Consider the following 22,073-nt stretch of genomic DNA (forward strand, 5'->3'; position numbering starts at 1 on the left):
CAAAATTAGGAATAAAATGAATCTCTGCAAAGCAATATTTAATGAGGAAGCTGACTTCATCAACCAGGAGTGACAAAGCTGGGAGTGGGTTGTGGAAATCAGATCACATAGCAGATATTTGATTGCAAGATATTCTAATCATACCATGGATATTAATTGATTAAAACTGTTGAGAGTTCACAGCTATGAATCTTCTGGCAGTTATGGGACAGTAGAGGATACCTGAACTTCTCCCACTCAAATATAATTGTACTTTATCACTGATGAAATGCAAACTTTGCAAAGTTTGGTTTTAAATCTTTAAGTGCATCTAAGTTCAATCAACTGATATCCACATAGTTTGCTTTACAACTTTTACAGTAATCACATTCTGCTTTTCTGATCCATTCTTGCCTCTAATCACCAGCTTTGTGCAAGGCCTTGTCCACCTGTTCACAAGAATGGGGAATCTTTTTGTTTCTTCCCATGAATCCACAGATGTGAAGATGTATTATTTTCTTAGTATTTTAAAACTATGGTCCCTTCATTGGACACTCCAGACCTTGACAAAATGATTTAAAACATATTTGTAGCTGGGACCTGATAGGTGAGCTAGACCTAAACTGCTGGTAAATCCTATCTAAGAGATGTGTTTACATCATATCATTACATCTCTTGTACGCCAAAGACACCTACATAGAGATATACAACTTAGCTTTCCCTCATATCACATACATACAGTGGCATGCAAAAGTCTGGGCACCCCGTTCAAAATTTCTGTTACTGTGAATAGCTAAGTGGGTAAAAGATGACCTGATTTCCAAAAGGCATAAAGTTAAAGATGACACATTTCTTTAATATTTTAAGCAAGATTACTTTTTTATTCCCATCTTTTACAGTTTCAAAATAACAAAAAAGGAAAAGGGCCCAAAGCAAAAGTTTGGGCATTCTGCATGGTCAGTACTTAGTAACACCCCCTTTGGCAAGTATCACAGCTCATAAACGCTTTATGTAGCCAGCTAAGAGTCTTTCAATTCTTGTTTGGGGATTTTTCGCCCATTCTTCCTTGCAAAAGGCTTCTAGTTCTGTAACATTCTTGGGCCATCTTGCATTCACTGCTCTTTTGAGGTCTATCCACAGATTTTTGATGATGTTTAGGTCAGGAGGACTGTGAGGGCCATGGCAAAACCTTCAGCTTGTGCCTCTTGAGGTAGTCCATTGTGGATTTTGAGGTGTGTTTAGGATCGTCATCCTGTTGAAGAAGCCATCCTCTTTTCATCTTCAGCTTTTTTTTAAAGACAGTGTGATGTTTGCTTCCAGAATTTGCTTTTTAATTGAATTGAATTCATTCTTCCCTCAACCGGTAAAATGTTCCCCGTGCCACTGGCTGCAACACAAATCCAAAGTATGATCGATCCACCCCTGTGCTTAACAGTTGGAGAAGTGTTCTTTTCATGAAATCCTGCACCTTTTTTTCTCCAAGCATACCTTTGCTCATTGCAGCCAAAAAGTTCTATTTTAACTTCATCAGTCCACAGGACTTGTTTCCAAAATGCATCAGACTTGATTAGATGTTCCTTTGCAAACTTCTGACGCTGAATTTTGTGGTGAGGACGCAGGAAAGGTTTTCTTCTGATGACTCTTCCATGAAGGTCATATTTGCGCAGGTGTCGCTGCACAGTAGAACAGTGCACCACCACTCCAGAGTCTGCTAAATCCTCCTGAAGGTCTTTTGCAGTCAAAACAGTGGTTTTGGTTTGCCTTTCTAGCAATCCTATGAGCAGTTCTCTCGGAAAGTTTTCTTGGTCTTCCAGACCTCAATTTGACCTCCACTGTTCCTGTTAACTGCCATTTCTTAATTACATTACGAACTGAGGAAGCAGCTACCTGAAAACACTTTGCTATCTTCTTATAGCCTTCTCCTGCTTTGTGGGCATCATTTATTTTAATTTTCAGAGTACTAGGCAGCTGCTTAGAGGAGCCCATGGCTGTTGATTGTTGGGACAAGGCTTGAGGAGTCAGGGTATTTATAAAGCTTTGGAATTTGCATCATCTGGCCTTTCCTAATGATGACTGTGAACAAGCCATAGCCGTAACGAGCTAATGAAGGTCTGAGACCTTGGTAAAAGTTATCTGAGAGCTCAAATCTCTTGGGGTGCCCAAATTCTTGCATGGTGCTCCTTTCCTTTTTTCACCCTAAAATTGTACAAAACAAAAAATAATACACTAATCTTGCTTAAAATGTTGAAAAGAATGTTTCATCTTTAACCTTATGACTTTTGGAGATCAGTTCATCTTCTACTCACTTAACTATTTACAGTAACAGAAATTTTGACCAGGGGTGCACAAATATTTGCATGCCACTGTACATCAACTACAGGTTCAATTAACTCACTGTTTTAGACTCTTAGACATTCTTTACTATGTTGGGTTCTCAGATGTCTGAGGATTGTGGGCCACCTTGACTTAACTCACTTTTGACTTGTATTTCTTCTTTATTAGTTAGTTTTATGTCCACCTGGACTAACACCATAATCACATCTCTCTCCAATATGTTTTGCTATGCCTCTTGCTGCAACCTTTCCTCCTTGTTGCACTGCATATTGTTTAGTACCATTATTCGTAACAATCCACCACCTTTTTGTGCCTTACTTGTTCATTGCCTTAGCCATTTACTCATATTGCTTGAAATGCTTCTCTTTGGCTTTTCATGATGATTTGTTAGGATACAAAGCAAGATTTTGTTTCAACTGCCGTCCCTCCTCTCTCTCCTCCAAACTCAAACATACTTGAATCTGCAATCCATCAATAGCTCTCCTGGAGTGAATCCTGTACTAGAATGTGATGTTGTAAGATACCGAAAAAGGAAGTTAACTAAATGACGGTTCATGGCTAAACTTGAACAACCTTGGAGAAAATGTTTTTTTTCTACCCCAAGGCTTCCTTAAGAACACTTACAGACTTTTGGTTGCTTTGTTACATGCTCCATACATGGTGATGGTGGGGGCAGGGGTCCTCATAAAGTGTCCAAACAAATAAAAGGTGAAATGAACCCCACTGTTAGATATCAACTTTTCAAGTGTACCCCATTTTGCAAAAATCAGTCTCAGCTCCTCAAGTACACATTCTTGTGTTGTGTGTGATCCCACAAGTTGAACTGCAGAATGAGTGCCAATATGGCCTTGAAAATTGTTGCTACACCTCTGATAAAAAAAATCAATGTGAGCTTGCTGTAGTGATTGTGTAGCCCACCTCAATGCCTACAGGGGCTTCTTCAGTGGTTTCATTCTCCACTCTTGATGTAGATGTCAACATGAAATCTTTGAGATTTTTGTCAGGACATGACCAAGATATGAAACTTCTGGCAATACCTTTTATGTTTAAAATCATAGTACGTTCTAAATGTAACTCGTCTAAAAAAAATCTTTGCAGGACATGGAGAGAGGGATGTAGGGTTCCTACTTCAGGAATCCATGATCAATGCACAACTCCACTTCTTTTATTCCAAAGTGGACTGCATATCCAAATGTGAATTAGTCCAACCTTTGAGAGGTGCTCATAGACCTGTTTCAGAAACATCTCTTTCAATTTCGTTTTAACAATTTCTGTACCCATGACTGAAAAGTTCTCATCTACTAGTTGTAAAGATCGTTTTCTCACTAACCACATCAAAGTCTCATTGCCTAACATTGCCCGTTGCTCTGTATAGACAGCTACTATGATTGGTAAGTCTACTCACTGGCCATTGTAACACACATTGCATGACATTGACCCTAGTGCCTCCAGTACTTCACCCTACAATGTTATGATCCTAACAGTACTTTCTATCAAAGGTTGGTGGCCAAACTTCCTAAGGTACCTCTACCCAAGATGGAACAACGTGCTCCTATACTAGTACTCATTTAAACAGCTTGCTCACTTATTGGTGATTTTATCTTGAAATCCTGCAGTTTCCCGCCCTTTCTGCAAGTAGCTAGATACTACAGAAGTCCAGTTCAGAATTAGTTTTGATGTTATTCAAAGTCTCTCTCTGTATTTTCCTGCTGGATACATTTATCCTCTGTGAAGGGGGTTACCTTGTTACTTTGGTAGCACAGGTCCAGTCTGATATTCTTTGCTTGGACCCACAAGTCATCTCTACATATCCTTTCTTCTGATATGACCGACGCTTTTTCTCCTTAAAGGAGCAGTGATTGGCTGCCTTTGCAACAATAGCAAGAATTGGTCCTACTTGCATGCACTTTGTGCTGACCCTGCTTTAGGCATGGTGCTCTACTGTTGCCTCTGACTATAAGTGACTTCCATTTTTTGCCTGGCAATGGATAATATTCCTTGACAGTTTTGCTGCCACTTCTATCAAAGTTGCAGATTTTCATGCCAGGGTGATCTTAAGATCATCTTTCTCTACTGAAGTGCATATACATCAATTGTTTAACCCATCTTTATCACCACTTGCAGTGTATTTGAAGGTGGTCTGTGGACCAGATTTGTAGGTCTGGTAAGCACCATCTATAATAATATCCAGGAGTTTCAAAACATGCATGTACACTTTATTACAGACTACAACAACTAACAGATGTCCCTATGTGACACGATAATGTCAGTATGTCACTAACACATGATACTCATTTACAAGCAAATATACCACAACATTCTTCATGGAAAGGAGTTCCTTCTTAGCTGCAATTGGCATGCATTATTTTTTTGCCCAAGATTTAAAATTTCTTCCTAGCAAAGGCTCATATGAAAGTTCATGGAGAAAGGGTTATTGGAGAGGTAAAGCCTGGACAACAGCATCTCACTGAGTGTACGTAGAGTCAGCAAACACAAAAGATTAGCCATGCTCATTCAATTTGAGTACAGCTCCCCCTTTCCCAGAGACATGCTGGTGTGCAGGACAAAGTGACAGCCTTGGGCTTCATTACCACACAGCCAAGCAGGGTTCACATAATTCACTGCTGTTGTATTCTCCAGACCTATAACCACCTTAAATGCCAAAAAAATGCTGTGGGAGGTTAATCTGATTTGCTGGGGTTCATTTTCTCCATCTGGGCGGTAGTCTGCCAGAGCTGCTTGCTTGTGCAATCTGTCTGGTTTATAAATTCCATCATATTTTCATTGCCTCATCACAACACTACTCATTGGTTGCTCTTTTTGATTCTGAATCATAGATGTTGAAAGGCAAAAAATCTAGCCTGAAATTCTCAGTGCAATACTGTGGGAGTGCTGCATTGTTAGAGATGCCACATTTCAATAAGACTTTAAAATGATGCTTGATCTGCCAGCCAGGTAAATGCAAAAGCTCCCATAGCACTATTTTTAAGAAGATTAAAGGTGGTTCTATGCTAATATCAATCCCCCAGTAAGGACCACTGAAAACCTCGGTGCACTCATTTTCATTTGTTGTCTGTGCGATCTTGCTGTGCATGAATTAGATGAAGTTTTCTTTTCCTATATTAAAATAGTGCTAACTCTTCAAATACACCTCACCATCTAAGACATACTTTGAGACATCCCAAAGGTTCAAGGCCAGAACAAATTGCAATTAACAAGGTGGCCTCAGAGGACTACTGTCAGACCAACTCTGGCAGCAAGCACGTACAGTGAAATGAGCCAAGTACTAAAAATATTGGTCAAAGAGGGAGGTTTTAAGGAAGGAAGAAAGATCAGTGCTTAGGGCCTAGACAGAAAAGATAGAGCAAACACTAACTCAGTCATATTTAATTAGTAACAAAAACTCATTCCCAGTTCACAGCTGCTTGGCACTGCCCATTGACTTGGGCTCAGAGTGCACTGTGAAGAATGCCTGTTGTGAGATACATTAATGGCTCTTCCCCACTACTGAGTGGAATGGGAACTTTAGTATAACACACCTCATGCACATACACACAGCTGTTATTAAACGAGGTCTTGAAAATTCTCTTGTCAAAACAAACCCCAAGCACTTGCTGTTTCCGCATTCTTTCACCAGAGTTGACAAGACGAATGTTCACCCTCCATGGGCAATGGAAAAGTTTTGCTTCACTGATTTCTGCCTCAAATATTACATTGTTAACAATTTTAGGAAGATGATTCTTTAGAAGACAGCACTGAACTAACTAGAAGAGACCATTTAATGTCAGGAACAAAACCAGCATCAATGTAGCAAGACTGTCAAACTTGATACACCAATTCCCACTGTTGCCTATTTCAATTCACATTTGATTGTCTTTATTTTAACATAAAATTTTAGTTTAGCACTCAGCATTATAGTACAGAGAGGGCAGCACATGGCAATAATCTGTGTATAAATCCTTATCTTGATAATCCTCAGGCAAAATTAATAAAGAATCTTCTAATTTCTTTACTCTTTACATTAAAAGTTGGTAACATCAAAAATGGAATCATTACATATCATGTTCCATTTCAATGTTTTTGTTTTACATACTTCCTCATCACGTTTAGACCTAACCCAAAATCAGCTGCTTATTTACAGCAACCGGTGTTCATCTCTTTCTCATGACTTCTCCAGGGATCTACATTAAAAGTTCAAACTTCCCCACCCCAACATCAGAGGAGGATAGGGGCATTATCTCCAGGATCCTTGCCAATACATTTAACCCACATCACTGAAACATACTTCCCACTCATGATTATTGCACTGTGCACAAATCAGTTGCTGTATTTGCAAAAAAAAATAAAATTCATAACTCCAGTTCCACTTTGACATAACATGGTGTTGGGTGAACAACTGGAACAGCCAGGTTATATGTTAAACTAATATTTATTTAATTTCTGTCAGGTAGTGGGGGGAACATGATGATACCCATGGCGTATCTGAAACTACAATACAACAAGGCACATCATCTTGAGGTTCCACTGTATTTCATTGTCTGTGAATTGCCATCAGAATATAAAAGCCACTCAATAAATGCAACCACTTGAATTAAAATCTTGAAGTAAAAAGAATCCTTTTTGTTTAAAACAGCAGCACCTTTGGCTCAAGTGACCAGATTCCCTCGCTACAGTAGCATTATTTTCTGATAAATACAAGCAATTATCACTATAATAGCCCAGTGTAGATAACTGTGTGTTTATCATATAACCTTGCATATCTTGCGATACCTTACTGTCATAGAAGGTTCAGTTATAAAACAGGATGGATATTAAAGTTAAAATTTTCACTTGGACTATGAGAATGAAGCAGTTTCCACTTTGTTCCACATAGTTGAAGAACTTTCAAAGTTGTATGATTCCCCCCAATTTTGCCTTTATTAAGAGGCATGGTGAGTGCTTAAGTTACCTTTTCCTCTGCAGTACCGGCACAGTTCAATTACTTTAATCCAACTTAAACAAGTTAAAGCTGGGCAGCACAAAAAGTGGCTAGATAAAACCTTCATGCTATTTCCATGTTGTTATTTTTCACATGTGCTGGGTTACTTCCAGCTTGGTGCCAGTGATCTCAGCTAACACAGTCCTCGTGCTTCTTCACTCACTTCAACCATTTGCTTCGTTCCCTAGCATTCTCTCATCAACACACTACACCTTTCTGGTCAAATTCACAATTTACACAACTAAGCAATTCCAAACTTGAAGTGAAAGCTAAATCTGGAGAATACACAATTCAAATACACAAAAATACATGTTTTATTCATGCACTACAAACATTCAAGGAGGCAATTAAAATGCTAATCCTAAAGGCTATTTATCCGTCTCAATAAGCTAAAAACAACTGATAGTGACTTGTTTGCAAGGACAGTGGAGGAATTTCATACTGCATCACAAAAAACCCCATTCACTTAAAAAGTCTCCTTTTTTTTAATTCCCTTCTGGATTTTTTCCGTTTTGAGATTGCTGCAACCCTCTTTTCGAAAATTGACCCTTCTGTTTAAAAGAGGTGGCCCATTTACGACTGATTCTCAATCAAATAAAGAAATTGCAGGCAGATGTATGAGCAATGAGACATCTTAAACCCCTTCCACAACAGGATATACAGATGATCAGAAAGCTTTAGCAAGACATCAGTACTAGACTGCAGCAAGAAAATTCAGCTTGCAAGCAGCAATGTAAGTAGCTCGGCATGGCAGTCCTTATCAGTCTGTGGCACTGTTATTGGCAACACAGGGCTTTCTGGAAATTGAGACTTGCTGAGAGACGGGAGAGCGCACTAAAAATCTCTCTCGCCTAATGGTGCAACAGGATTATATTTTATTTCCTTTGCTATCCCTGACCTTGCAGTCCTTGGGATCTATGATCGTTTCTTTACTGCTTCTGCCTTTGTGCCTACTTGTCAGTCATTAAACAAACGAACGGAAGATAAGAAAGCCAAGAAAATGTAAAATAATCAGTGCATAACACCCAGCATCTTCTCTGTATCATTTGAATTCCTTCATTTAATTATTTAAACTTTACTTTCCCAGAATTTCTGAGGAATGGTTTCACTGCAAACATCACAAATGACATTTTTAAGAAAAAATTATTAATAGATGCCGTTAAGTTTAGCAACACACATCAGGTAGGTGAAAACACAGTACCTGTTCCACGGTACCACTATCCCTTTACTGTGCTCTGACAAAAACACTTCAAACCTAAAAGAGGAAAAAAACTACATAAGGATAAAACTGATCATGTAAGTTCTCCTTAGCTTAAAATGAAACATATCACACAACGAAAGCAGACAGCAATATTACAAATGCGACGGCTGATTTCAAAGATATCAAAATGCAAATAGTGCACTGGTATTTTTTTCTTTATCAAAGTAATATTGTCAGCCATGTTGGAGAAGCTTTGACTAATTTTCTGCAAACCCCCACCTTTTCCCTTCTTTCATGACATCGTGCAAAGTAAATTTTTATATATTCCTACTTCAAAGAAAACAGCAAAATGGGAAGCATAAGATCTTACTGGTGCATAAAGATCGCTTGAGTCTCAGTATCTCCCTCAGCGCCGCAGAAATCCAGCAAAGTGCAATCTGTCTCCTTTCAAACAAATCCTAAAGGGCAGCCATCTTGCTTCCTTCTGCTCCTCTACGAACGCAGACTGGCCTCCGCATCAATATTCAGATGACGGTCTGACATCTATTATCATCGCCACCGAAACCCCAATGTTGCTCTACCCTGGCTCCAAGTGTGGACGTGACTAGCATGTGTTTCGCCCAGTGAGGACTCTGTCAGGAAGATAGGTTTGCTTGTTTGGGTAGTTGTAAATCATTTCCCCACCAGGTCCTTAAACACAAAGGACCTATGATTTCTAACTGCACAATAGTGAACACTAGTCAGGTTGAATTGAAACTCTGGACTGGAGCACCGTGGAGAAGGATTGCTCGCTCCCTCTATTGCCACACATAATTTTGACCAGTCACCCACCCACCACCACATTTCTCAGGCTGTTAAAACATATAATTTAGCTGGCTGCCATTCATTAATAGGTTTAAGATTTTCCAGAAGTTCCTGTTTCTTTTCCCCTGAAGTTTTTACCTCCTCCTTTCTTACACCACATTCACTGCTTCTGAAACTCCTGCCTAATTTCCATTGGGAATATTGTATGAACTCAGTGACTGCAGGCATGTGTCAGTGTTGCAGTAAAGCTAGATTCAACCCTAAAGCACACAGAAAGTGAACAAGGTTTTCCACTTGTGTTAAAACCCAACCAGCTGCCTCTCCACTCACCCCCCATTCGCACCCCCCGCCCCCCAACAACACACACATTCACTTAGGTACAACCCATGTGGATCTGCTGAATAAACTGAGCAAACAGGTACATTCCCTAAGCACCATGTACTGGATTTTGCCAACAGTATTTCTCCCACTTAGCACCCTGAAGAGTGCTGCCATTTCTCTGAAAACAGAGTGTGTGCTTTTATTTCTTTAAAAAAAACAAATAATTGCATTTTTCCCGTTTCAGTGTACACTCCTTTTGTAAGTGCTTTATCACCAAGTCTCATGGTTGATGCTGTCTTTTACTTCTCTTTGCTCTAACAGAACAGGTGGTTTATATCGGGCCATAATCTGCTCAGCCCAAATTCTGGCACAACATTAAACTGTGCCTGGCTGCCTTCTTGTTCCTTATCCCACCAAACCAGTGTGACATTTGTTGACTCTGAATGGAGTGCACTACCCCCATCAGCCAACTGGAGAGAGAGTGCTTCAAGCAAAATGGAGATTTTGTCAATGTGGAGTGGGGGATGGGAAATGCTTTCTAACTTTCTGAAGTTCTTTTCTCTGACTTTTACATAGCTGGGCTAATCTATAAGGCAAGGCACAACACATGTCATTCTGATTCAGTTTAAAAGGACACTCTACTTAAAAAGAACAGATGCATCTCCCTCATAAAAATCTCTTACAAGATTTCACAAAGAGAGCCAAAGACAATGCAGCCTTGACGCTTGGTGGAGTGCACTAAAAGACAACTTCTGAACCAAACACGAAATCAAACTTCATTTGCAAAGACAAGGGAATATCAACAACTTTCTTTAAATGGAACCTTTCAGACACTGAAAGAGATAACGTTCACATTGTCATTTATTGACAAACAGTTTCTGGATGTGAATCTACATATCTATTACAGATTATACCCAGGCACAATTCAGGTATATGTGGAAGCAATTTAATTGGCAGGTTTTAATCTTACAATGTTGGTTGCACATATTAATTGTTAGAATTCTTTGAGTGATAATGGACAAATTGACATTTGTTGACCCTGAAAAGAGCACGCTATTCCCACTGTATTTCTCTCTTCTACACCAACCCCCACCACCCTAACCCCCCCCAATTCCCCTTCAGCACCCCATTCCACCTTCTCTATCTGCTCACAAAACCCAGCAACCCAACAGACAAAAATTCAGAATGGATTCACAAGTCTGAACTGCCAATTTAGCTGCTAAATTCCTCAACATCCTGTCATGGCAGCACCCCTGTCATTGGTTACTTTACATTAGTTTTAAGCTGCTGAACGAATCAGGAAAACATGATTCAGGTTCATGAGATGTGGGCACTTGCCTTCAAACAAATGTTAAATCCAAAACCAATTATAATGGCTGCAAAAAGTGGGTGTTCTTTCTTTTACTAGAGGGGGAGCTGAAGCAATGATGGCAGCACTACTATTTATTTTCCAGAGAATAATAACTTAGTCACAGCAGATTCATGAGGACTACATATAATGGTTGTTTGTCCACAGTGATAACAGACCCCTGACTTTGCATTAGTGCCACTCAAACCATCCCATTAAATAACACAACACAAGCATTTTTAGATACTTTGGAATGTTTCAGGGAGCTACAGTGTGACAGAATGCCAGACATACAGCATGACAGAATGGCAGTATGATGTGGTAACAGTGTAATATGGTTACAAATGTGGCAGCTCAACAGGATGTGGGTGCATCAGTAGGGTCATAAGCATGGTAGAGTGATGTGTGAGTGGGTGTGATGGCTGAGAGATTGATAGGTTCACAAGCATGAAAGGGTCACAACTGCAAAGAGTGACAGCTGACAATTACAGTCTGACAGTGACACACTTGACAAAATGACTCAAATGATCATACTCTTTATCCATTAAAGATTGCTTGACAATATCTTGCAATTAGACTTTTTAAAACAGAATCTTGTCAAGGTACTTCATGGAGAAGTGGGGTGGAGGATATAGGAATGGATGTGAAATCAGTATTGAATTGCTGGGAATGACAACCAAAATATTGGTTAGAAAAATGGAATACGAGAATGTTTTGGTGGTGGAAACTCCTGGAAAAATGGAGAAGTTTAGGGAGGGAATTTTAGTGACTATGGTGGAGGCAGAAAGGCCATGAATGATGAAGAAAAGAAATGAAGCATGTGTCAGATTCAGTGAGAATGACTGAAAGCCCGGAGGAAGCTGTAGGGAAGGAATAGAATGAGGCTTGAAGATGACAATGAGGACTTTCAATAAGATAAGATATCTTTATTAGTCACATGTACATCAAAGCACACAGTAAAATGCATAAAGTGTTCTGGGGGCAGCCTGCAGGTGTCACAACGCTTCCAGCGCCAACATAACATGCCCACAACTTCCTAACTTGTACGTCTTTGGAATGTGGGAGGAAACTGGAGCACCGGGAAGAAACCCACGCAGTCATGGGGAGAACATACAAACCCCTTACAGACAGTGGCTGGAATTGAACCCGGGTCGCTGGCACTGTAAAGCGTTACGCTAACTGCTACACTACTGTACCTGCCCCATTCTAGGTCAGTAAGGCCTGGTGTGGACGAGATGACCAGTTGGACTTGGTCTGGGACAGTACTGGGACAAGCTGAATAAACTCTGAAGTGAAAAATAAATACAGGAATCACTGAATGTATCCTAACATAATTATCAAAGGGAAAATGGTGGCTTTACTATTATTGGCAGAGACCATGTTACTTGATGCAATATAAATCTCAAATCCAAGGTTATAAAAGCATGTTGAACCAAGCATGGGAATCAAAACAATAAAGTTATTGCTTTATCATACATCTCCATGGTTATATGCATTTTAAAGCCTTTTGTCTTGAAAAATTGTTCTTTAGATATCTTTACTACTGAATACACTTATTCTCCATTGTGATTGGAATGAGTTTGCAGTTTTTACTGGGATCGGGGCATTGATGGGAAGGCCACCTTTATCTTAAGGCCATCCCTAGCTGCCCTTGAGAAGGTGGTGCTGCATCTGTATGGTTGCTGTAGTCCTCCCACAGTGCTGTTGGACAGGAAATTGAAGGAATGGTGGTATATTTCCAAGTGATGAAGGAATGATGGTATATTTCCAAGTCAGGATGGTGTGCAACTTGGGAGGGAAACTGAAAAGTGGTAGGGTTCCCATGCACTTGCTTCTCTTCTTTTTAGTGGTAGAGGTCTCTGGTGAATGGTGACCCTTAAGGTGTCCATACTGGTGGATGTGGCAAAGGCAATGCCATTAAATGTCAAAAATAGGTGATCAGACCCTCTCTCTTGGAGGTGGTCATTTACTGATGCTATTGTGGCACAAATATTTGTGAAACTTATCAGACCATGCATGAACATTGTCCAGGTCTTGGTGCATACAGGTACAAGCTGCTTCATTTGCTGAAGAATTGTGAATGGGATTGAACATTTCGCAATCATCGGTGAACATACCCACTTGCAGCCTCATGATGGAAGGAAAGTTATTGATGAAGCAGCAGAAGATGGTTGGGCCTTAAATATGGCCCCAAGGAACTCCTGTAGTAATGCTGTAGGGCTTGGATGATTGATTTCTAACAGCGACAACCCGTCTTCCTTCATATTTAGCACTGTTGACAACATCTTCCCTCATTTGTTCATGACTCAGAGTAATTAGGGGATAATTAGCCAGATTTGGCTATCATGGACAAATGCATCTACTACAATAGAATTTGGAGTGAAAAATCAAGTAGGTTTATCCCTCACATTGACTTAATCACTAAGTGCTACAGTTCCATTTTGGCAGGTATATCCTTCAGGACTTAACCAGCTGTGTGTCTGAGATAGTGCTACCAAACCAGCCAGGGATTGTTGAGCCCAGAATACATTCTGTATCCTTGCAACTTTCAGTCTTCTTCCAAGTGTTGCTCAACATCACAGAGCACTGATTCATCAACTGAGGAAGGATGGTAGCTTGCCTCCAGCAGGTGGTTTCTTGCTCATGTTTGCCCTGATGTCATTAGGTTTCATGGGGTCCAATGTCAATGCTGAGGGTTCCTAGGCCTATTCCCTCCTGCCTGTACACTGCAGTGCTGCCCCCTCTGGTGGGTCTGTCCTACCAGTGGGACAGGATGTACCAGGGGCTGTGATGGAGGAGTTGAGTACATTGTCTCTAAGAACTGATGCTGAGAGGATAACTATGTCAGGCTTTCACTTGACTAGTCTGTGGGACAGCTCTTCCAACTTAGACACTAGTCGTTTGTGAGGAGGAATTTGCAAGATTGACTGGATTGGCACCCTAGCACCTTTCAACAACTCCAGAGCATCTTAAGGAACATCATTGCCAAGGAGTACTTTGGACATGTTGTCACTTTTGCATTGTGGGGATACACGACAACCAATAATCCATGAAGGATCCTCAAATGGCAACATGAGAAGTGACCAGTCCCTCTGTTTTCCTGACATTGGTTAAGTGTTAGATATTGGCCATGATACCATAGAGCTAATACACTCATACTATCCATATCGAATGTTTACCATTAGTAAACCAGAAATTATGTGATGCCAGCAAATATTCTGACAACAGTCATCTGTCCTAATGTGAGTGGGACCAAAATGTTTTCACCTTATGTGTTGAAATATATGTCATTGGAATAATCACATCTTTTCCTAATTGTCAGCATGATACCTCTGGTTGATTGTTTAGGTGGAAGATCAAATTTATCTTACAACTTATGATTTGACTTGATTCAATCGGGTTCCCATTCACAAGGTGCCACTGGTAAAACTTGCTGATTGAACAGTAGATTGCCATCTAGTGTTGGCAGTTAGTTTGTGGCTGCATCAGTCAAGAAAACCAGAGCAACAATATAACTCACCACTGACTGGTTTTGCACACTTAGATTTATCTCTCAGTTTACTGCAGAAAGAATGTTTCAACTCAACAAGAATGCAAGATCATAGAAACAAGAAATTGCTGCTCACTTATTGCCAAGCACAAGCTCAATAGCTCTGTGTGTAGTTGTGAGTCTGTGGTTTCCATGGCAAGTATGCATGTACTGTGGTGATACAGTGCAGGATACCATGGTGAGACTGCATGCACTGAGCTGAGACAGTCTGCAATGTGGTGAGCCTGCATAAACAATGGTGATGCAGTATACACCATTTTGACAGTTTATTCATCATGTTAAGACTGCATGCACTATGGTGTAGTAGTGTGCACTCTATTGAGTAATTGTGAACTGTGGTGAGATTTTGTGCGTTGTGTTGATACTGTATGCTGTGGCGTGATGTGCATTATGGTGACGCGTCATATTCAGTGGCAAAAAATCATCTCAAAGAACATCATTGCCAAGGAGTATTTTGGACATATTGTCACGTTTGCATTGTGGGGATCCATGAAGAATCCTTAGAAGGTACACCCTGGTGAAAAACAAACTACTGGAGAAACTCAGTAGGTCAAGCAGCATCAGTGAAGGCAAAGACCATCCCTTTACCTCCACAGATGCTGCTTGACCCACTCAGTTCCTCCAACAGTTTGCTTTTTGCTCCAGATTCCAGCATCTGCAGTTTCTTGTGTCTCTACACGAAGGTAAAACTGGGTGCACTGGTGAGAGTTTATTCACTTAGATAATTTTGGATGCACTATGCTCAGACAGTGTGCACTGTAAGGAGAAAATATCCTGTCTGGTGACAAACTGGGCACTGTGGCGAAAATTTATTTACTATGGTAATTCTGTGTGCACCGTGGTAAGACAATGTATACCATAGTGAGAATGTGTGCACTGTAGTTGGCAGTGTGCATGGTTTTGTAACAATGTGAATCTGGTTGAACTGTGGCAAGACTGCACTATGGTGAGATCCTGTGAACTGTGCAGTTCCCTGTGAACTGTTCCCTGTGTTAAGTCAATGTGCACTGTGGTGAGACTGTGTACAATGTGATGCGACACTGTTCACTGTGATGAAACTCTGCACTTTGGTGAGGCATATACACTGAGATTAGACCATGTGCATAGTGTTGAAACAACATGCACTGTGATGAGACTCTCGTCTGTGATGAGACTTTTTTCATTCTACTGAGACTGTGTATACTTTGGTGAAAATTTATTCACAGTAGTAAGACTTGTGTACACTGTTCTGAGATGGAGATCACATTTGAAGAGTCTGTGTGGACTGTTTATTCACTCTGGTGAGGTAGTGTGCACTGTGATAAGTGTGTGCACAATGGTGAGAGAGAGCACACTGGAGATAATGTTGTCAGGGTGCAGTATGGTGAGATAGTGTGTACTGTGATGAGACAGTGTGCACCATGGTGTGACAGTATGCACTGTGGTGAGACAGTGTGCACTGGGGTGAGACAAGGTGCACTGTGATGAGACAGTGTGCACTGGGGTGAAACAGGGTGCACTGTGGTGAGACAGTGTGCACCATGGTGTGACAGTATGCACTGTGGTGAGACAGTGTGGACTGGGGTGAGACAAGGTGCACTGTGGTGAGACAGTGTGCACCATGCTGTGGCAGTGTGCACTGAGGTAAGACAGTGTTGCACTGGTGTGAGACAGGGTGCACTGGGGTAATACAATAGGCACCATGGTGTGACAATATTCACTGGGGTGAGACAAGGGTGCATTGTGGTGAGACAGTGTGCACCATGGTGTAACAGTATGCAATGTGGTGAGACAGTGTGCACTGGGGTGAGACAGGGTGCACTGTGGTGAGACAGGGTGCACAATGGTGTGTCAGTGTGCACTGTGGTGACACAGTGTGCACCATGGTGTGACAGTGTGCACCATGGTGTGACAGTGTGCACTGTGGTGAGACAGTGTGCACCGTGGTGAGACAGTGTGCACAGTGGTGAGACAGTGTGCACCATGGTGTGACAGTGTGCACTGTGGTGAGACAGTGTGCACAGTGGTGAGACAGTGTGCACCATGGTGTGACAGTGTGCACTGTGGTGAGACAGTGTGCACCATGGTGTGACAGTGTGCACTGTGGCGAGACAGTGTGCATTATGGTGAGACAGGATGAACTGAGATGAGACAATAGGTGCCATGGTGTGACAGTGTGCACTGGGGTGAGACAGGGTACATTGTGGTGAAACCATTTGTGTGGAAGATATAAAGAGAGGGTAGAATTGTTGATTAAAGAGAATATTAGAGTGCTGAAGAAAGAGGATGGTGTTGAGAAGTCAAGAACAGATTCTGTCTGACTGAGCTAAGAAGCAGTAGAGAGAAAATTATGCTGCAGGATGTATTCAGTAGGTCACCAATGAGTGAGAATGGGAGAGATATAGAGGATAAATATGAAGGGAGTTTACAGACAAGTGAAAAGACAATAGTTATAATGAGGGATTTGCATGATCAAAATGTATACTCAGGTAGTGATAGTGTTAAGGGCAAAGAAGGTGAAAAGTTTCTAAAATGTGTCCAGGATAACTTTCTACAGCAGCATGTTTCTGGTCTGACAATGAAGGAGGCATTACTAGATCTGGTTCCAGGGAATGGGGAAGGTTAAGTGCACTAAGTTTCAGGAGGGCAACATTTACGAGAGAGTGATCAAAACATTATTAGGTTTAGGTTAGCTATAGAAAAGGAGCAACTCAAAGTAAAAATAACAAGCTGGGGGCCAATTTCAATGAGATGAGAGTGGATCAGTCCCAGGTAAGTTGAAACCAAAAATTGAGTTAAAAGTAACAGAATGACAGAACATAAGTACATAAGAAATAGGAGCAGGAGGAGGCCATCTGCCCTGTCGAGCCTGCTCCGCCATTCAATAAGTTCATGGCTGATCTGGCCATGGACTCAGATCCACCTACCTGCCTTTTCCCTATAATCCTAAATTCCCCTATTATGCAAAAATCTAACTGTGTCTTAAATATACTTAATGAGGTAGCTTCTATGGCTTCCCTGGGCAGAGAATTCCACAGATTCACTACTCTCTGGGAAAAGCAGTTACTCCTCATCTCCATCCTAAATCTATTCCCCCAAATCTTGAGGCTATGTCCTCTAGTTCTAGTCTCAACTACCAGTGGAATCAACCTTCCTGCCTCTAACGTATCTATCCCTTTCATAAATTTATATGTTTCTATAAGATCCCCTCTCATTCTTCTGAATTCCAGCGAGTATAGTCCCAGGTGAATCAATCTCTCCTCATGGGCTAACCCCCTCATCTCTGGAATCAACCTGGTGAATCTCCTCTGCACCCCCTCCAAAGCCAGTACATCTTTCCTCAAGCAAGGAGACCAGAACTGCACACAGTACTCCAGGTGCAGCCTCACCAGTACCCTGTAGACTTGCAGGATAACCTCCCTGCTCTTAAATTCAATCCCTCTGGCAATGAAGGCCAACATTCCACTTGCCTTCTTGATAACCCGTTGCACCCGCAAACCAACTTTTTCCATGCACAAGCACTCCCAAATCCCTCTGCACAACAGCGTGCTGCAATCTTTCACCATTTAAATAACAATCTGATCTTCTATTTTTCCTTCCAAATTGGATGACCTTACATTTACCAACATTATACTCCATCTGCCAGACCCTTGCCCACTCACTTAACCTACCTATATCTCTCTGCAGCCTCTCCGCATCCTCTGCACAATTTGCTTTTCCACTCAATTTAGTGTCATCAGCAAACTTAGATACGCTGCCCACGGTTCCAAATCGTTAATGTATATCGTGAACAGTTGCAGGCCCAGCACTGACCCCTGTGGCACCCCGCTCACCATTGATTGCCAACCAGAGAAACACCCATTTATCCCAACTCTCTGTCTTCTATTGGTTAACCAATCCTCTATCTATGCTAATACCTTACACCCAACTCCACGCATCCTGACTTAATGGATAAGTCTTTTATGCGGAACCTTATCGAACGTCTTCTGGAAATCCAAGTATACAATATACACCTGTTCCCCTCTATCCACTGCATTCATTATATCCTCAAAGAACTCCAGTAAGTTTGTGAAACAGAACTTGCCCTTCCTGAACCCATGCTGTGTCTGCCTGATGGAATGACTTCTATCCAGATATTTCATTACTTCTTCCTTAAAGATAGCTTCAAGCATTTTCCTGACTACAGATGTTAAGCTAACTGTCCTGTAGTTACCTGCCTTTTGCCTACTTCTTTTTTTAAACAGCGGCGTGACATAATGGTGTGACATATCTCTTTAAGGAAGAGATAGTTCAGGTGCAGTGAGGTACATTCCCATGAGTGGCAAAGGAAAAGCAACACATTCAGAGCTCCCTGGATGACAAAAGAAATGCAGAAGAAGACAAAGCAACAAAAGACTGCTTATGCCAGGTGAACACTAGCCTGATTACAAAAGAATCAGAAGGAAGTGAAGAGTGGCAAGGATTAGTTACTGACATAAGTGGGATACCAGAAGTGTTCTAGAGGCATATAAATGACAAAGTGGACTGATGAGAGCAGTGCAGTAGGTGTGGTTTACCCGGATTTCAATGACGTCTTCAACAAGGTCCCATATGATCCAAATGTTTCGAGCCCATGGGATCCAGGGCAAGTTGGCAAATTGGATTCAAAATTAGCTTGGTAGTTGGAGACAGAGTGTGATGGTAGAGGGTTTTTTTTATGTGATTGGATACCTGTGACTAGCGGTGTTCCACAGGGATCGATGCTGGGACACTTGCTGTCGTAATATATGTGAATGATTTGGATGTGGATGTAGGTAGCATGATCAGTAAGTTCACAGATGACACAAAGATTGGTGGAGTTGTTGACAGTGTGGAGGGTAGTCTTAGGCTACAGGGTGATATTGGTGATGTGGGCTGAGAAATGGTAGATGAAGTTTAACCCTGGTATATGTGAGGTGATGCATTTTGGGAATGGTAAGGTCTGATGAAGAATTGAGGAACAGGGGGACCTTGGTGTGCAAGTCCAAAGATCCTTGAAAGTGGCAGCTTAGGTAGATAATGTAGTTAAGAAGACATACAGGAGGCAGTGCTTCACTTGTGAATCCAAGGGTGTTACTTATTGCATCTGGTGCTCCCGGTGCGGCCTCCTCTACATTGGCGAGACCCAACGCAGATTGGGTGACCGCTTCGTGGAACACCTTCACTCTGTCCACCCCAAAAGCAAGGATCTCCTGGTAGCCACCCACTTCAATTCCACATCCCACTCCCATACCGACATATCTATCCACAGCCTCCTCTACTGCCACGTCGAGGCCAGATGCAGGTTGGAGGAACAACACCTCATATTCTGCCTTGGTAATCTCCAACCTGTAGGCCTCAACATCAATTTCTCTAACATCCAGCAACCCCTCCCCTTCGCCCCCCCCACCTTTGTCTTCCCTCATTCCTGTTGATCCCTCACCCTTCTCTTGCCCTCTTCCACCCTCATGACCTGCCCGTCTATTCCCCACCTCCTTCCCTTTATTCCATGGTCCACTGCCCTCTCCTACCGGATTCCTTCTTATTCAGCCCTTCGCCTCTTCTACTTATCACCTCTCAGCTTCTTACATCACTCCCCCCTCCCCCACCCACCTACCTTCCCCCTCTTACCTGGACTCACCTATCCCCTGTCTGCCTGTGCTCCTCCCCCTCCCCCCACCTTCTTATTCTGGTGTCTGCTCTCTTCCTTTCCAGTCCTGACGGAGGGTCTCGAACCGAAACGTTGACTGTTTATTTCCCTCCATAGATGCTGCCTGACCTGCTGAGTTCCTCCAGCATTTTGTGTGTGTTGCTCCAGATTCCAGCATCTGCAGAATCCCTTGTGTCTCAGATTCACCAAGATGTTATAACTTTTAAGTAGACTACACCTAGGTAAGAAAAAAAATAGTTCAGATGGAGGGCAAGGTGATGTGCTGCAGCTGCTTGATGTGGGAGCTAATGGACCCTGCTGCGGTGCACGGTGACCACATCTGCAGTAAGTGCTTCAGGCTGGAGGAACTTCAGCTCAGAATTGATGAACTGGAGTCGCAGCTTCAAACATTGCGAAGCATCAGGGAAGGAGAGAGTTACGTAGATGCTGTGCATTGGGAGGCCGTCACCGCCACCCCCCCCCCCACCCCCTTAGAGCAGGTACTTCTAGGGTTCAGGAGACAGATAGATGGGTGACTGTCAGGGTAGAGAAAGAGAAAGGGAACAGGTAGATAGTGCAGAGGAGCCCGGAGGCTGTTCCCCTCAAAAACAGCTTTTCCGCTTTGGATGCTGTTGAGGGGGATGACTTACAGGGATCAAGTGGCAGAAGCCAGGTCTCTGGCACTGGGACCGGTCCTGCTGCTCAGAAGGGAAGGGAGGAGAAGAGGAGGGCAATAGTGATAGGGGACACGATAGGGGAACAGACAGGAGGTTCTGTGGACATGAGCAAGAATCCTGGATGGTTTGTTGCCTCCCAGGTGCCAGGGTCCAGGATGTCTCTGATCAGCTCCACAGCATTCTTGTGCGGGAGGGAAAGCAGCCAGAAGTCATGGTACATGTTGGTATCAACGACATAGGTAGGAAGGGGAATGAGGTCCTGAAAAGTGAGTTTAGGGAGCTAAGCAGAAGGCTGAAGAACAGGACCTCAAGGGTAGCAATCTCAGGATTGCTGCCAGTGCCACATGATAGTGAAGGTAAGAATAGGAGGAGATGGCAGCTGAATGCGTGGCTGAGGAGTTGGTGCAGGGGGCAAGGTTTTAGATTTTTGGATGATTGGGATCTCTTCTGGGGAAGGTGGGACCTGTACAGATTGGATGGGTTACACCTGAACTCAAGGGGGACCAATATCCTTGCAGACAGGTTTACTAATATGGTTCGGGAGGGTTTAAACTAGTTTGCAAGGGGGATGGGAACCGGAGAGGTATGTCAGTGGAAGAAGTGCATCGAGTAAGACCAGATCTAACATATAGAGAGGCTTTGAGAAAGGAGAAGCAGAGTATAGGGTATAAAAGTAGTAAGGTGGATGAGCTAAAGTGCACTTACTTAAATGCAAGAAACATCAGGAATAAGGGTGATGAACTGAGAGCTTGGATAAATACATGGAACTATGGTAGTGTGGCTCTTGCAGAGACTTGGCTGTCACCAGGGCAGAAATGGATACTGAATATTCCTGGATTTCAGTGTTTTAAAAGGGATAGGGGGGGAGGGAGAAGAGGAGGAGGGGTGGCATTACCGGTAAGGGATACTATTACAGCTGCAGAAAGGGTGGATAATGTAGCAGGATCCTCTCTAGGGTCAATATGGGTGGGTTAGGAACAAGAAAGGAGCAGTTACTCTACTGGGAGTATTCTATAGGCCCCCTGGTAGCAGCAATGATACTGAGGAGCAGATCAGGAGGCAGATTTTGGAAGGGTGCAAAAATAACAAGGTTGTTATCATGGGTGACTTCAACTTCCCAAATATTGATTGGCACCTGCTTAGCACCAAAGGTTTAGATAGGGCAGAGTTTGTTAAGTGTGTCCAGGATGGATTCCTGTCACAGTATGTTGACAGGCTGACTAGAGGGAATGCCATATTAGATCTAGTATTAGGT

General features: G+C 42.3%; 1 protein-coding gene across 1 annotated transcript in view; it reads right to left on the reverse strand.

Annotated features, from left to right (window-relative positions):
* LOC127572382 (methylcytosine dioxygenase TET3-like) overlaps positions 1–9,214 on the reverse strand; it is a 126,508-nt gene extending 117,294 nt beyond the window's left edge. Inside the window, 2 exon segments of the mRNA XM_052019574.1 lie at positions 8,493–8,546; positions 8,863–9,214. The gene's annotated coding sequence lies outside the window, so the exon portion shown is untranslated.
* Positions 9,215–22,073: the final 12,859 nt, after the last annotated feature.

The sequence above is a fragment of the Pristis pectinata genome, chromosome 7, assembly GCF_009764475.1.
Source record: "Pristis pectinata isolate sPriPec2 chromosome 7, sPriPec2.1.pri, whole genome shotgun sequence".
In the NCBI taxonomy this organism is placed as follows: domain Eukaryota; kingdom Metazoa; phylum Chordata; class Chondrichthyes; order Rhinopristiformes; family Pristidae; genus Pristis; species Pristis pectinata.